The sequence below is a fragment of the Helicoverpa zea genome, chromosome 4, assembly GCF_022581195.2.
Source record: "Helicoverpa zea isolate HzStark_Cry1AcR chromosome 4, ilHelZeax1.1, whole genome shotgun sequence".
Lineage (NCBI taxonomy): Eukaryota > Metazoa > Arthropoda > Insecta > Lepidoptera > Noctuidae > Helicoverpa > Helicoverpa zea.
In genome coordinates, this window is record NC_061455.1 from 11,554,449 (window position 1) to 11,572,271 (window position 17,823).

At 34.1% G+C, this 17,823-nt stretch overlaps 1 protein-coding gene and 1 non-coding gene across 2 annotated transcripts in view; one reads left to right on the forward strand and one right to left on the reverse strand.

The window, feature by feature from the left end:
* Positions 1-2,738: 2,738 nt before the first annotated feature.
* LOC124629568 (ATP-binding cassette sub-family G member 1-like) overlaps positions 2,739-17,823 on the forward strand; it is a 46,364-nt gene continuing 31,279 nt past the window's right edge. Inside the window, exon 1 of the mRNA XM_047163011.1 lies at positions 2,739-2,960. The gene's annotated coding sequence lies outside the window, so the exon portion shown is untranslated. The remainder of the gene's footprint in view (positions 2,961-17,823) is intronic.
* On the reverse strand, positions 14,066-14,139 carry Trnai-aau. Its single transcript has one exon. It is a non-coding gene; the product is annotated as a tRNA-Ile (tRNA).

The window sequence follows — 17,823 nt, forward strand, 5'->3', positions numbered from 1 at the left end:
ACTGTAAGTGACTTGTTCCTGTTGGGACCACTTACTGTTATTGTTACTTTAAGTGGACAGTTTGGATGAAAAGGGAGATCTTTAAATTAATCGTAGTAATATCGCTAGTAATCTAAAATAACTTTTAAATTACTAACGATATTTCTGTGAACCCGAACGATTTCGGTAAATGGAGTGATCAAAATTCTCAATTTATCATCATAGAGATTTGCAATCCGTAAAGAATTATTTATATTACTTTTAAACAATTTTAGAAGCAAAACCGGAAAACTGTCTTATTATCCTCATAATAATAAAAAAAAAACAATCAACCTAAAGTAGGTACTAAGGATATCAAAGTCCGTATACATTTAGCGTGGTAACGCTAACAATTCACACCATTTAAATATCTTGCGAAAACATAAAACACACAATAATAATGGCTATTATTAAACTAGCTGATACTAGGAAAAACAGAACTTGTAAACAGTTGGTGTTACACGCAATTTGGCGACAGAAATATTTTTAAGGTACATTTCCGAGGTATACTAAAGACGCTTGTTTCAACGCGGCTGTCACCGGTCCCAAGCCTAGCTAGCCTTTTCCCAAGTATATTTTGGTAGCGGAGCGACTGCCTATCTTACTTCTTCAACCCTTCAACCTTAAACATGTATGAAAATATAATTATGAAGACATTAATGTTGGAATCGCATGTCACTACTTTAGCCGATAATAGTCGCACGCGACAAACACGTGGCTCGAAAAAGTAGCCTTAAGTTGTAGATGATAGCGTGCGTAACTCTTCGGATGCGGAAATCGATATCACGGTGAGATACTAATTAGAATCGAAAATGAATAGAATTATAGTGCCTAAATAAGAGGTAAGGTTATTTTTTACGAGCTTATTGTGGACTATAAATATATATGTGTAATTACAACAGTTAATTTCGGATTAGCTTGAAATTGCTAATGTCAGAAATAGCTTAGCTCTCGCCACATGTGTGGCATTTCTCTTATTGAATTGTAGAATTCACGCCATTAGGTAATTCATGTTTTAACCACCTCACTGTCCACGATGCAGACACAATAGTTAAACAAACGGTGTGTATCATATAATATGACTCACGGGACAGGGAAGTTATTAAGCCGTTGCATAACTTCTGGTGAACTAAATAAAATTTGAATAAAAAAAATAATGTAAAAAAACATAAAACTTATATTACACACGTTTTCATAATAATTAGTCATTTTGTCAGCTTGGTGTCAATCAACTCGGTATATCAAAGTCCATTCTTGGACTTCCGCGATTAGACTAAATATCAATGACTAAATTTCACGGCCTACTACTAAACATGTTTGTATGTAGGCATGTTTGTCATGGCTAGGTATAGTTACATCAGCCATTAATTAAAATTGGTATAAACCTTCAATTATATAGGCATGGGGAAGTATCTATATCTGCTAGGTTATTTCTATAGTTTAGTAGCATAAATTAAGATAGACCAATTAAACCTCTTGGCTGCTATAGTTATAATTACAATAATTTCAATAAATATTAATTTAATGTACATAATTATTAGACCCACATAATTAATCAAAATATGAAAATGATAGTTTCAATAAAAAATATCGACTTTCCATGTATTTTTTCCAATTTACGTCATTGACAGCTACATAAAATAAAGATTACTTTTAAAATTTAGGAAAACCACCGAAACGATAATTTAATAATGTTCGTAATTAATTTGTTTCTAGAGTCGTCGACCCTAAGACTAGCCGAATTGTTTGTACGATAACAAAAACAATACGTTGAATATTTTGCCTTAATTGCCCTATTTTAGTTAAGTTCACTGACTTCTGCTCACGTTACTCATCGTACTTTAAATAATTTAAAATTAAATTAACAATTTAGATATCTCTCAGAATCTTCAACCATTACTTATCAGTAAATATAATACTGACAGGAACTAAAATTATCAAGGTAAAGTTAGTTTGTTTGTACGCGCCTTCTCAGGTCTAGATTTATTCAGAATTCTCTAACATTTATTAGTATAAATGTGAATTGTACCACAAATATAATTTGTAACTGTTTAGTAAGTACCTACAAATTAATGTCGATTGTATAATTTTCTACATTTTCACACTGGTGGATTTTCCGCTCAGTTTTTCCGAGCGACACCTCTTGTACGGTGTCGATCGTAAAATACGCCAGTGCAAAAAAGCTGTTACCATATACGTTGATGATATACCTATATTATGATCATACGGGTTTTCGCATTTCACAATTAACTCGTTCGCTACTAGTTCGAAACGGTACATACATTCGATACTCATTATACGTTCAATTCATTCATTACTCACAAAAAGGATAGAACCATTTCTGAATGTTTGATATTAAAAAATGGGTAGATATCTTTTAACATTCATAATCCTTATTTGCTTTCCTAATCGTAGTCTAAGTTTCTCACATACTTTCACAATACTACATTTACTATGTGCAAGTAACGACCTTGGCAAACCGCCTTATTGAGAAAACTTACACATCTGCGATCAAAACATTAAAATCTATGTCACTCTGACACAATAATATACAAAACATAACTAGAGAGAGCATAATCTATGCAGAACTTTCGCATTTAATCGTAAAATTTCCCGCTTATAGTAAAAGCCGTGTAGAATCTAAACACCGGCCTATACATTTGTGTATGAAAACAAATGCAAGCGTCTAGTCACCGCTTAAGCGCTTACAGACTTTAGTTGAGAATCATAGCTGGCGGCCTCACGACGCATGCGTCAAACCGCCGAACAAAACACGCGAGTTATTACCAAAAATACAATCATAATTCAAAAATCGAACACGTTTCAAATCATAGTGTAATATAGTTTTAATTTTTCTTCATTCATAGTTTCGTTACGTTGGACTTTCGGTGTTGAACAGCTGTTCCAAATTCAAATCTAATCTTAGGATTGGACGATTAAAGGTACGTTTGGACTCGATAAATGATTTCGTGTTTGTATTTGTTATTTTAGATTAGATATTTAGAAACAACTAGTGAAACTGATTTATATTTGATTAAAAAGGTTAATAAATAAATATACCGGTAAACTATAAACAAATGTAGGTTGTTCGATGGTGTTTGTTCAATTATGCAAATGTATTTGACCTGTGAAGGTCCAATGTTTCTAAAGGGACCTTCCACTTGCATTAGATATTGAAGTCATTGATGAAATTAAATGGCTTATTCGGTAGATATAAATAGTTAGCCTCGGCTTTGAATCAACACGCACGCTATTGTATGCATGTATAATTGAAACCTAAATATTTTCAGTTCTTACCCGACTGATAATAAAGCCAGAATATATAAAATGTTATTTAATTCTACCTCACAAATAGCCGGTTCTTATAATCCTGTAAATCTACCCTACTGATAGCCTTTTTTTTTTAAATGTGTAGTCAAATAACCCCTCCCGGGAGTGAGTGTCAGACTCTTACTGACTAAACCCACCATGTTCCTTTTGGGGCCCATAGTGTGCCAGGGCAGCGGTAACTCTTTCGAACAGACCCGCAACTCCGGCAAATTGTAATCCGAGCCTAGATTGACATTAAATTGTTTGTACAAAAAAATGTCGGGTGTACCTAACTGCAGTCCGATACCTATATTAATCTTAGATAATAATTATTACGAGATTATTACATTGGGGAAACGTAAAGTACCAAATTATGCAACGGAAATGTATTTCCGAATGCATATACCAGCGTTAGACACCATTTAATGTCATGAACCTACCTTCAGGCGTTCACGGAATCAATATATCGATCAAGGTTCTAATTTCCTATATATATTATATATTAATTTTTAGCAGTCTCTGGCCAAAGTTCACTGACAATACAAAAATCAGTTTTTCGTAAAACAAGGGTTTACTATGAATTTTCAATTTCTGCCTATTATCAATTTTCAAAGTAAAAAGTTGAGTGAGCGAAACGTTGAAAACGGTGAAAATTTCGGCGCCTATTATCAATTTTCAAAGTAAACAGTTGAGTGAACGAAACGTTGAAAAACATTGAAAATGGAGCTCCTATTTTCGCCGTTTTTTTTACAGTAACGCATAGCAACCTATTTTAGTTGTTCTTTGAGGGCACTACTTTCCGCAACCGGGTAAAAAATGACCAAAAAAAGGGGAACCTTTGCCCTTTTTAGGCCCTAACCTAATCTGCCCTTTTAAATGGGTTCGGTAATTTTGGTGTGAAACCGATATACAGATAGCGGGAGTCACTTTTGAATTTATAATATTAGTAAGAATTACTTTTTATGAAACGTACTTATTACAAAACTACTTCACGGTAGTTTGGTAGTTCCATCATGAACGAGATTTAAATCAAAGATCTAGTTTTTCTAATACCAATTTTGATTAATTGAGTAATCAAAAATAAAAAAGAACTGAATATTTTATGAATAACGGTGAACTACTAACGTCATTTGAAGTCTGTTTTTTGTCAAGAGTAAAAAGTAGTAATTTATCACTATCGTGGAAGTACAGTGAAATAATTATTGAGATAAATGAAGGGTCATGTAGGGGCGTATTTTTTGTGGAATGATAAAATAGCTACGGTCGTCTATTATCTATTTGTTTTTAATAAAATACCTATAGCTTAACGTAACAAAGTCGGAAAAAAAGTCGTGGTGGCCTAGTGGGTAAAGGATCAATCTCTCAAGTATGAGGGCGCGGGTTCGATCCCAGGTCAGGCAAGTACCAATGCAACTTTTCTAAGTCTGTATGTACCTTCTAAGTATATCTTAGACACCATTGGCTGTGTTTCGGATGGCACGTTAAACTGTAGGTCCCGGCTGTCATTGAACATCCTTGGCAGTCGTTACGGGTAGTCAGAAGCCAGTAAGTCTGACACCAGTCTAACCAAGGGGTATCGGGTTGCCCGGGTAACTGGGTTGAGGAGGTCAGATAGGCAGTCGCTTCTTGTAAAGCACTGGTACTCAGCTGAATCCGGTTAGACTGGAAGCCGACCCCAACATGATTGGGAAAAAGGCTCGGAGGATGATGGATGAGCTTAACGTAACACTTATGAACTTGTAGGAAATCAACATTATTAAAGACTATCGGTTTTCCCACTATATCTTCTCATACTCGGAAAAAACAAAGCCTAGGTTACTCGAGTATTAGTGCAGCTTCCCAACTGTGAAGCTTTTACAAATCGGTTCAGCAGTTTCGGAGCCTTTACGATACAAATAAACAAATGTTTACTCTTTATTATATCAGTATAGAAGACCAGAACCACAGAATACTAAATAGTGATTACGTTAACTTACTTCAGAGATTATCTCTCCATACATTGTACTACTTTATTTGCTTATAAAATGTAAGCTTATAATTTTATACCGCAATAAAATATGAACAATTGAATAGGCGTTTTAATAATCTGCCGGAAATGAGTTTTTATTACAATTTACTGGTCATAAAAATATACATTGTAGTTGTAGCTCATCAATGCAATCCAGTAGTAATCCTTATTACAATACCACGCCAGAGGTCGTCAGGAGGATTTGAGAAAACTGACACCGGGGCTTGTTAGGTGATTAAACCTGCAGCTCACTCGATAAGAAGAAATTATCTCATCTACATACTCCTTATGTACCTATATGTTTTTCTATCTTATTACTTACCGCCTAGTCTCAATGGGAGTTTTCACATTCAACTTTCATAGTAAAAGTTGCTTTGGGAAAATCAACGTTGATGTTGTCTGTGAATTTAGACGTACGGTAGACCGCACATCAGTGGTAACTGTCATGCACCTTAACTCAATAGTAATAAGTACGATTTTCCTATAAAACTGTTACCACTGACCTGAAGTTGACTGTACATGTGTGTGTGTGTGACATACATGTCCCGTGATCCCGTCAGCACACCAGTCTTTTTTGTTTTTTTTTTTTTTTTTATTCTAATGTCCATCGTTATTTAAATAGCTATAATATCTACTACACGTTCTTGTTTTCGCATATTCGTTAATTATTTGAAATCAAAAATAGAATGTCTTCAATACCAGTATTTTTATATGTATCAGTATAAAATGTTAAAATAAATATTATTTTTATTACATTCTGCCGAAATGTCAAAATGGAGAATAAAAAAGTATTTTGTTATTTTTGCAGCTTCTAAAAATAAACTTTTATGGGTTGAATTTATTGCAATTATAAGCTAATGTTGGATTTCCGTTAGTCGTATTAATACCTACCTAATGCTAATAAAGATAATGAAAAGACTTTTCAGTTATAAAAAAAATTGGCAAATCATATGCGAATACTTATCCTTTTTAGAATTGGTTCGATTTTCTGTTTTATAACAACTAAATATCACATGGTTTCACCAAAATATAAATACGCATCAGTCTGTTAAGTACGTATCTATGTAAGTAACATTGTCTTTTTCCAAAAGGTCATCTAATTCAGTAGGACTTATTTGCAATTTGCTCTTTGCAAGTTGATCTGTTTTGAGCATTTTGCTCTAATTAATTACTTAATGTCATCGCCTAAACTAGTCTAGACTTTTTAATTAATTTTCCGCTACACAGAATACTAGTTTTTGTGATACTGTAGATCAATATTAGGAATTACTAAGAATACGCCGGACACGGACTTTGAATAAAAAAAAGCCACAAAACCCTAGTTTTATATGTCATTTGTTTTAAAAAGTAAATTGTGCCTAAGAACTTTCAAGGCAACTGGTAGTTTATGGGTAGTTTGCCCAATTCCTTCGTTGTCTATAGGTAGGTAAGGTTTGTCGTATCTATAAGTACCTCAGGAAGTAACGACCTGCTTAGCTACGGAAACTGGTTGAGTCCTAACCTCGATCGTAGGGTCACCTTGACTGTACTTTGACTGATGAAATATAACTATTGCTTGTAGGTGCTTTACTATAATAGGTGGACCTTCATATTTGTCACCTGACCTTTATTCGAAAATGTTATTATGTTTTTGATGGTGATATTTGTCTAATAGGTACAAACCTACATACATTTTCAAAATATATACATATAACATAGTGGGAGGTGAATTTTATACTTACTGCTTATCATGTAATAATGCGTTTTAATTGGCAACTGCACTTTGCATTCCAAGGATTCTTTTTTGGTGGATAGGTCATTTCTTTGTCTCCTGCTATGAGTGCAGCAAAAGGTAGTGTCAGAATTTGACTGAATTGTACTTCTATAGCTGCGGTAACCACTGCGAACAATCCTGCAATCCTATCTCACTGAAAGTAGCCTCATTTGCAAAGTTTAAGATTATTACTTAATTCTATCTCACAAGATTACTTCCTAATAATCCGAGGATAAACATAATGTTTCTTCGCGTGCTACTAATAAGCATGTGTGAATATCTAACATTTGACACATGACCTCCGGTGATCTCTCACCTAGTTAGAAATTGTTAAGCTTAACAATTTATTTTGATACCTCATGCTGCATGTTTTAATCATTGAATTATTTTCGATACAATAGGTGCTGGTCTTGTTAAAGTTCTGGGGTCAAAGGTTAAAATTAATCATGCCTTTAGAACTAGTTTTTGCATGCAGATTCTTCTTCGTTGATTGTAGCCTTATGTTCAGATACTCATACAAAAAGTGTCCAGAATATAAACAATGCCTGATGGATTGTTTGGGAGAGTTTCCGCGGCCCTTATATACAAAGGTCTCCATCAGAAGGAACGTGGTGGTTTAAGTCACTTAAAATCTGTCAATAACAGTGATATCATTTGATGATTTCCCATCTGTAGGAAAATAAAACCTAAATAATACGTTCTGTTATATTTCTTCTACTAATATATATTTGCATTTAAAGGACACCTCTGACTGTTAGTTGAATTGAGCGTGGTGTCTCGATATTTCAAGTTCCTTTATTTCACAAATTATAAAAACAGCATCATTAGCTTGCTTTATATCCGCTTAGAATCAGTCGCGACTGAGTGCACATCGGAAATTGCTCAATTGCTCAACTTGGGAATGAAAACATGATGAAAACATAATCTATATAAATAAAAATGAATTGTTGTTCGTTAGTCTGATTAAAACTCGAGAACGGCTGGGCCGATTGAGCTGATTATGGTTTTAAAATGTTTGTAGAGGTCCAGGGAAGGTTTGAACGATACGAAGTTCGCGGGATCAGCTAGTTTGACAATATTTGTGTTAGGCAGTTTGTCCTAATACGATATGACCGATTCTTAAGCTTTAGTTTCCCATCATATTATTTTTATTATTTTTTTCAGATCATGTTTATTCAGTAGATTGCACAATGTAATCAGATAAAGAATTATATACCTATACGCAAGGTGTAATCGAGTGTGAACTTACATACCTACCTGTTTGTTACGACCACGTCGCTTATTGTGCATACTTGTACCTGATTTGAACAAAAAAGGGTTGAGCGTCATTGGTTTTACTCCTGTCGTATTTTATTTTTTAATGAAAATGACAGGCCTATTTTGTAGCTATTATGGCAAGATATCACCTGTGTGGAATTCCACATGCGCTACTGTGACGCACGACAATATTTCTTCAGCTCTTAATAGAGCTACTGAGTGCTTAAGAGTTACTGATACATGAGGGGTTCTAGAAGGAACATGGTGGGTTTTAGTCATGAGTCTGATACCCTCACGCTACATCTAAAGCCTTAGTGGTCATTTGATGTAAAAGGGGTCTATTCTCTCTTGCAAAGAATGCAAACATTTAAAAAATGTACACGAAATTGCAACCATTGTACGCGAACACATGCTAGCTGTGGATTCGCTTCGCCGCGTACATAATTTTGGTGGAATATCGCAGAATTACAGAGCATATTCGCCAAATTAAAATGTGATGGACAATGCTAATTTGTGCAAAACGGTTTACTTGATAAGATTCTGCATTTCTCCTTCATATAAAATTGTATATGCCAGATCTCTCCCGTTACTTTTTCTTAATAAACATTTTCAATTATTTATTCTTGTCATAATTGTAAATTGAAGATCGTTTTAACAAATGAGCATCGAATAAAAATACTTGAAGTCTCATGCAAGGGTTCAATGATCCGGATAACACGCCATGGGTTACTTTGCTGACGTCAGTAACTGAAACCTGATTGGACGAGGGATATTTCCATGGATGTTATTTTTTATTTTATGCTTTTGTAAAGGCTGGGGAAGGGCCGAAGTGGTATGACCTGGTAGGTATGCATACTAAGTTTCTTACGTCAATTTAGATTGAATGCAATTAATGCACATTAAATTAAACAGCACATTAGCTGACCGCCTCAATCCAGTTACCCTGGCAACCCAATACCCTTTGCTGGGTGTCAGACATTCTGTCTTCTGAGTACCCGTAACGTCTGCCAAGGATGTCATGGGTTACATAGTCATATTTTATTTCTTGAAATCACAATTTCCTATTTATCGCGAAAATTCATTTTAAGAGGCATTCTACTAAAACTTGTATCGTTTAACCAATCTATATTTTAAAAGCCTATAAATCTGACAGGCTAATAATTCTAGATGTCTGCAACAATCGAAAGTTGTGCAAACGCATCTCAGAAGCAATGTTGTCAAACACACACATATTACATATTACACACACACTTATTTTACAGCTGTATGGAGGTGCATATTATAGAGTAATGTGAAAGTCTGTCATTACTTGTTAGCTTAGTGTTCATTTTATCATCTATTTTTTTTCAGTTGTAAGATTGAAATAAATATGTACGTTTTTAAGAATATTATTCATGTACTATAATAATAATAATGTGGTATTAAATGATTCAAGACCAATTGTTTTGTATTTTAGTACCTATACTTACTTTTTGCGCGTTTTCATAAATATTCATTAAGATGTCATTTCAATTGTTAGGTATTTTATTTGCGATGAGTTATTAAGTAGCTTCTTTATTATAAAGTTCTTTACAGTCGAAATCTCCTGATAATGTTGAGGTTCTGACTTTAGAACTGAAGGGAGTTTAAATGAGGTCGGCAAACCCAAAAAAAAATATTTTGTTAATCCATCAAGTAATACCCGTCTTCAGCAGGTATTGAAATCAAGTTACTTATAATTAACTTATTTTTGGTGACGCGTTTTAACTTCAACAATTTTTTGTAGATGTTATTGCATTTTTTTTATTGTGATAATAATTTTGATCTGTACTTATTACCTACGGGTTTTTATATCTTAATTTACCTTTACACATTGATGAGAATATAGCGAATCCTCTTAACATGATTCCTTGAGCCCATTCAATAATGTTATGTCTACTGATGCTTAAGGTGCACTCTCGATGTCTTTGTTTGACTCTTTGCCAAGTAGGTATTGACCAACAGATGAAGTTTAAACAAGGAAGACTGGGTAAAACTACAAAGTAGAAGTGTATCATCATCGGTCCAGCCTTTTCCCAACTACGTTAGGATCGACTTGCAGTCTAACCAGATGCAGTTGAGTAACAAAGTTTTACATGGAGCAACTGCATATTTGACCTTCTCAACTTACTTTCCCTGCAACCCTTAAGTAAAACTGGTTGTTCGAATTCAAACTTGTAACTATCATGTTCTGATGACAACCTAGACCCAGCAATGTGTCGCCCCTTCCGAAACACGGAAGAACTCGTCATGACAAAATGAACCCATCCATGGGCCGTTCACAAAAAAGAACCTAGAAATTATTAGACCAGGCTTTAACATTCTTAGTCTTTAAAAGAATCTTTGGAGTTTGGAACAAATTAAAACTCTTATTTAATTTTAATCTATTAAGAAAAAATGATTACGACATTGTGTACTTAGAACGTACCCTGAAAAGTCACAAAGGTATACACGACTCAATTAAAAATAAGATTATATCGACAATTACCATAATAGCGTTTGTACAGGAAACAGACAGACAGACAAAATTACAATGACAACTGCAAAACTCTACGCTATTAGCATTAAATTATATGACAATTAAATATAATGAAGTGTAAGGAAAACTGCTATGGAATAATATACGTAATGAGACGAAATTGCAACAACACAGCATAGTAAAAATTATGTTATATCATTCCTGGAAGGAATTTATAATACCAAGACATAATGCCTTGTTGATCTAGTGGTCGCCAGCATAACTGCTGTGTACGAGGTCTCGGGTTCGATTCCTGGGTCGGGCCGAAATAGTTTTGTGGGTTTTACAAAGATACATAAAGGTTGGGAGTTGGTGATTGCTGCCTCAGATCTCTATCCGGTCTTGTCGGATTGCCGTATCATACGAGACTGGAAGTGCAGTCGAAAATAAAATCAACACAATTTCTCTTATTATCGAGTTTGACACATATTCGTGGTGATAACGAGAGCAGCGTGTTAGTGTCGCAACCAGATTTATTACGACGACACTGAGGTCGACCACATTCCCCGACATTTTCGATAGGTAATACGCTAGATCGCAATAGTCTGTATAGGTAATAGACCCCTTAGATTTTAATCATCATGTCTTTTGAATCAATCTGTCTAAACTTTTTGCTATGAAGTTGCTAGTTGAGATTGGTTTTTAAATTGACTGGATGCAAATTGCAAACAGCATTTGCACCTTTAAATACATCTCAGGACATTAAGAAGTATCATAAGTACCTTTATTTCACGAGGAATCATAGATCCATTTCTAAAATGCTTTATCAATGCATTGTACTTATATTTTTTTAATTGTCTGCGAACAGTGTTCTTAACCTAATTTCCCAAACTCACATTTTATAGAGGTTAATGTTTATCAATGTTTCTTTTATCTTTCTTGATATAGGATGAGTAATATCAGTTCGTAATTGTAATAAACATTATTTTTGGTAGAAATAAATACAATTCAATGCTTTCAATCAATTTTTTTCAGAAGAAAACGCCTGATTACAAGTTATATCTCTGTAGAAAAAGTCATTTTAAGATTTAAAATGACTTTTTGTGCCTGTGTGACTTTTTGTGACTGCAGAACAATTCGTAGCGAGATTTTGTAATTAGGTAGATACCTTAATTACTCCGTAGTTACGAAGAAAGATGGTTCCCAATATTCTAACTAGGTATGCGTTGTTTTACTTACTGATAGGAATTTAACATTACTTTTATAGAGCTAATACCACAAACAACAGATACAACAACAATAACGGCTGTTAAAGTATTAACTTAAGCTTTTATTTATATTTTACAAGCTACATCGTAAACGATACTTTATGAGTATCTAGGCAATAGTTGAAACTTTACGGTCACATCGCAGAATAGATTGCATTTTGCAAGGCATGCATTGCAAAATACAGCCTGAATGCTGTTACTCAACGTTGAACAAATATTTCGACCATGGAGTACCTAGTGCTTAACTGTAAAGGATATTTCATTTAAATAATAAATATTGCATACCGAATATGATTATTTAATTACTAAATAGGTATTCATATATTTGATAAAAAAATGGTGGGACACATTTTTTTTCATTCGGCATCGGGCACATGGTCCGAGCTATATGGTCAGGGCTTCATAGAGAGAAACCTTCTAAAAAGAAATTATCTTTATGAATATTGAAGTGATTAATTTCAAAATAGTACATTTGAAAAATCATAATTGTTTCCACGGTTTCACCCGCGTCGCTTGTAAACTAGGCGCTTCTACGGCAACGAACATTTTTTTTCCTCCTGAAAATATTAGTAAAAACTCAGATTTACCAAAACTTCTAACATTTTGTGCAGTTTTTAACATTTTTTTTATAACAAATTGAATTATTATTGTAAACCACAAATTAAATACACAATTCTTGGGAGTTCGTCTACGCAATGCACCTATGTTTATATACGAATTATCAAATAACTTAGCAATTTGTACGTTGCATAAATAAATTGCAGTTAAGATGAATGTAACTGGTGGTTTAGCTACCTCATCATGACATAGCAATATTTTATTTAACCGCAAAAAATGCCTAAATGTGCAAAATTCTCTAGGTCGAACTATTTAGGAAGTGGTCGATGTACTTCGGTAATATTTATTCACAGATGTATGTGCATTGATAAAGTGCTATGTCACCGTTATAGGCAATATTTTTTTAATTTTTTTATTGTACTTCTTATAGTTAACACAATATTTTTGGGAAAAGACTGGGGAGATGATGAATAAAATCATAAATGTACGGTCAGCGTTAAAAATAGCTGAATCCTACTAATATTATAAATGTGAATGTTTGTGAGAATGTATGGATGTATGTTTGTTATTCTTTCAAGCAAAAACGGCTGGACCGATTTGGTTGAAATTTGGTATGTAGATAAGTGATACCCTGGATTAACACATAGGCTACTTTTTATCGACACACCACGGCGGCGAAGCCGCGAGCGGAAGCTAGTAAGTAATATTTTTCAGAAGTGCCTTGAATTTTTAACAAATCAAACTTCAAAAGAGGGTGATTACTTTGGTAAGTTATTGGCGACATTGTGTTTAGCAGTTAGTGAAAATTTACATATGTTCAGACGACCTTATAAAGGTCGCTGGAAGACGCTGGATGCAGGTCGCCTCCAAAAGGTATCTCTGGAGATCTAAGGGGGAGGCCTATGTTCAGCAGTGGTACGTCCTATGTATGTATGGCTGAGATGATGATGATGACATATGTTCAGCTACTTCCAAAGCTGACTGGACAGGCAAATTTTCCAGTAACCTTTGACATTGATTTTAATGTGGATGTGGTTGTTGCATTTAATTGACATTATAATCACTTTATTTTTACAACTTATTAACACTCAATGCACATTTCTTATCAAAGTTAACGTAAAAGTTTCCGTTATTTGGTATTGATTAAACTGAAGATAAATTATCATGTTTTCGGGTATAAGTCACGTATTGCCAGAATGATCCAGCTATTTTAAATTAAATTAGTGACTAAAGACTGAAATTTAATAAAAATATGGCGCTAAAGAAACATAAGTATTTAACCCATATTCCTATGGTAGCCAAAAGCTGCGTCTTACAGGATACAGAAAAACTAAACACAGTTGATATTGAATTTTTAAAAATAACAAAATAACTCATTAGAAAAAGCATAGTAAAGCAAAAATACCAACAAAAGAGTGTGGCCCATGAGGGGATCGAACCCGCGACCTTCGCGTTATTAGCACGACGCTCTAACCAACTGAGCTAATGGGCCGATGTTACACATGTCGAAATAAGCGAATATGTTCTATGTATGCGATACAATCAATACAAACTTTCTTATAATCTCGATTATGATTACGATAGTCTTATGTAAGTGTAAACATGTACTCATACCGATAAGAGATGCTATTTAAATCGATGCTATATTTTTCGACTATGTTCGATTACGATGTGGGTGAAGTTGGGTGAAAGCAGTATTGTATTCTTAATTGTTAATACCTATATAGCTCCACTAAACTACGGGAGTCCAGGATTTTTTGAAGACATACTTACATGGGGCCGAAGCCAACGCGCTGAATCCCCATGTGACAATTTTCATGGAATTACCGATTAAGTTATAGTTCAATTTTCGCTCAAATGGGGACCTTTATCGGAATTTGATATTTTCCCGAATATTCTTCTTGAGTGTATAGATTCCAAAAATCTATTGATTTGTTTCCCAGAAACCTCCCCTTAAATATAGATAACAGTTCCCATAATGTTATAGTATAGCTCAGTAACCTTCTATAAGAAACATATATTTGGGTTCTTCGTCCCTGGGAAATGACTTGGATAATTATCTATTATCCCTCCATTTGTTCATTTAACGAGCAAATTACTTGACTATACAGTAATTAAATAAAAAAATACAATTCACTTAGTAGTCATGCAACAAACGAGCATAGGAAATCATTATATCGGCACGCCATCCTACCGTGTTTGAATTATTTAACACTATTTACGCTGCAGTGCAATAAAAGTGAACCAGTTTATTATTTATATTAAAAATATATATCCGAGAATTCCATAATAATGTGATGTAAAGCACTCAAAAGCATTAATTATAACAAAATTTAAAATTTCGCATGTTTATTTAGCAAATAGTGGCTTCTGAACAGGTTTTATGCACAAATGGCCTTGAGTCTAGTGGTAGATAAAGCTATCGATCTCAACTTAACTAGTTATTCAATTTTCGCCATTCAAATTGTCAAATATTTGGTTGCAATATAGTCTTATTTATTTAATGTCGTCATTTATATCTATTATAGGCAATGCCTTATAGATACCTACACATTGATATACAAATCAATGTAGATACGTATTCAGTGAGTTCATATATATTTTTATGTTTTAGGTACATTTTCTAACTTTGTAACATTGGTATTAGAATAATTGATCAAAGTTCATCCTTCATGATTTATAGGTTTTTGTAACTGTCCCTTATTCATTACCAGGAAGTGTAATTCCAATTCCACTCTTGTAGATATTCCCTAAGAATTACAAGTATTTAACTAAACAAGATAACGACAAATAAGTAGGTGTTAATTATTTAATTGATGTTGATTAAACATAAACTAAGTACAGGAAAAATAAACTGTCTGTAGACAATTGTGATGTAGTGATAATTGTCATAGCAAGGCATTATTAGCGCCACTGATGGTCTTAAGATCTTAGTATCCACTTGGATACACAATACATAAGTCATTAATAGACATAGATAGATCTTTTCAATCTTTTTGTCGTTACTGTAAAATAGTGGGTGTCGTAGCTTTCAGTGTTATTAGCCCAATCAGATTTATCGAGGGACCATATATATTGGGCCATTTTAAAATATCCGGATGTGCGAAGTAGTTCACACAGGGCGCGGATAAGATTGCTGGTAAAAGTTCTAAGTATATCTTAGACACCAACGGGTTCGATTCCCGGTTCGGTCGACATTTGTGTGATGAGCATGCTTGTTGGCCGTGGTCTGGGTGTTACAATATGTATTATGTATATATGTAGCTATATGTAGTCTATCAGTTGTGTTAGCACCCATAACACAAGTTAATTAATAACTTACCATGGGGCTAACCGACCGTGTGTGAAAAGGTGTCCCGACATTATAAAAAAAAAAAAAGAATGACTGGCTAATGGTGAAGGAAAACATCATCATGGAAATTTGGAGTTAAAATTCGCCAACCCGCATTGAGCAAGCGTGATGATTAACGCTCATTCCTCTCTATACAAGAAGAGGCCCTCATCAGAGATAATAAAAAGGCAGATGATAAGGGATACCACCCTTGGATATATGTGAATAACATGATGTGACTTCTGTTACATGAAACACTTGTACTGAGCTGCATCCGGTGACACTGGAAGCCGACCCTAATATAGCTGGGAAAAGGCTCAGGAGATGATGATGATCTGTAACTGTAGCAATATACCTACTAAAATGGCGTCAATAGGCAGTTCTCATAACTATAGGTTACAAATCTGTGGAACAAACGCTGCGGTTAGGTTGGGCAATGTTGCCTAACGATGCTCCAAGTTGCAGCGGTCTTGCATAAAGGTTATATTTATTTGTCTATGGATGACGCGGGCCTTTTCTATAAAGACATTATTTTCTACGAAACTGCTTATGGATTCTAGATGAAATATCTACCTACGTGGAAGATTTTGTTGGAGACCCATGCAGACTAGTGTAAATTGTTGCCAAATTATAACTCCGTCTGTCTGTTTAGTTGTTGCTTTTACAACAAACCTCCTTTTTTGATTGAAACGAAATTATACAGAGATAGTCTAGAAATAGCCTGCGGAAGGGCTACTCGCTACTTTTTATTCAGCTGCGAGAAAAGATTGCCTCAACGTGAGCGAAACCGCGCGAAGCTTCGGCCTTTACTAAGAATCATTCATCATTAAGGATCATTTCCGATTCGTGATTTATGACAGCAATTAAATATTCTTCTTCATATAATAAATCTTGTTCTACTACATATTTTGTAGGTATTCCCCGAAGATTAGAAATGGCCTTATACAGATTTTACCATTGAAACACTCCGAATAATTTGAAGTTTTCCTGCTAAATTCTTAAGTAAAGATTTGCAAGTAATACTTTGAACTTTGAAGATAATTTGCTTATTATATCATAATGCATTTAACATTTGGCCTTGTCGTACAAACACAAATATTAATTATACAATCATTTTCACGGTCGCGATATTCTGAAAAATAAGTTTGTGGTCACTTCATTATAAAGCTGAAAATATTGTTTGTTTTGCTTTACATGTTTACGTCAGGAATTACTAGACAGATTTGAAAAATCTTTCAGTATTAAATAGCGTATTTATCGAGGAAGGCTACTTGTTTTTTATTTGGTTGCGCTAAGGTTTTATCTTATGAAACTTAGATCATCAGTGCAAAGTCTAAAATGTTTGGTTGGCATTGAGACTTTAAGAGAATCAATGAAACTGACTAATCTTTTAAAAATATATTAAACACATGTACCTATGTGTGTAAGATTTTCTTAAATATGTTCCGATATAGGTAATTTCATTTATAGTAATAACCAGCCGTTTTCTTGTGGTTTCAGCCGCGCCCCGTGGGGACCACCTCTTCAAATCAAGTTTAGTAGTTTCGGAGCCTTTAACAAACAAACAAATCTTTCTATTTATTATATTACTATAGATTATGACACGGATCAGCTTGACGTACCAATATCTATTTTTTTATTAAAATCTATGACATAAAAACAACGGTTTATCAAAAAACAAGTAACAGCCTTGTATATAATACCTATAAAGTCAATGACTGTATATAGAACTATGAACTATTAGGCGTTCATGGCCGCATCGCTTTGTACAAAATATTAACTGTGCAGCACTTGAATTTGTTAGAGTTGCCGTTTTAATTAGCGGTGTAACATGGAGGACTAAAT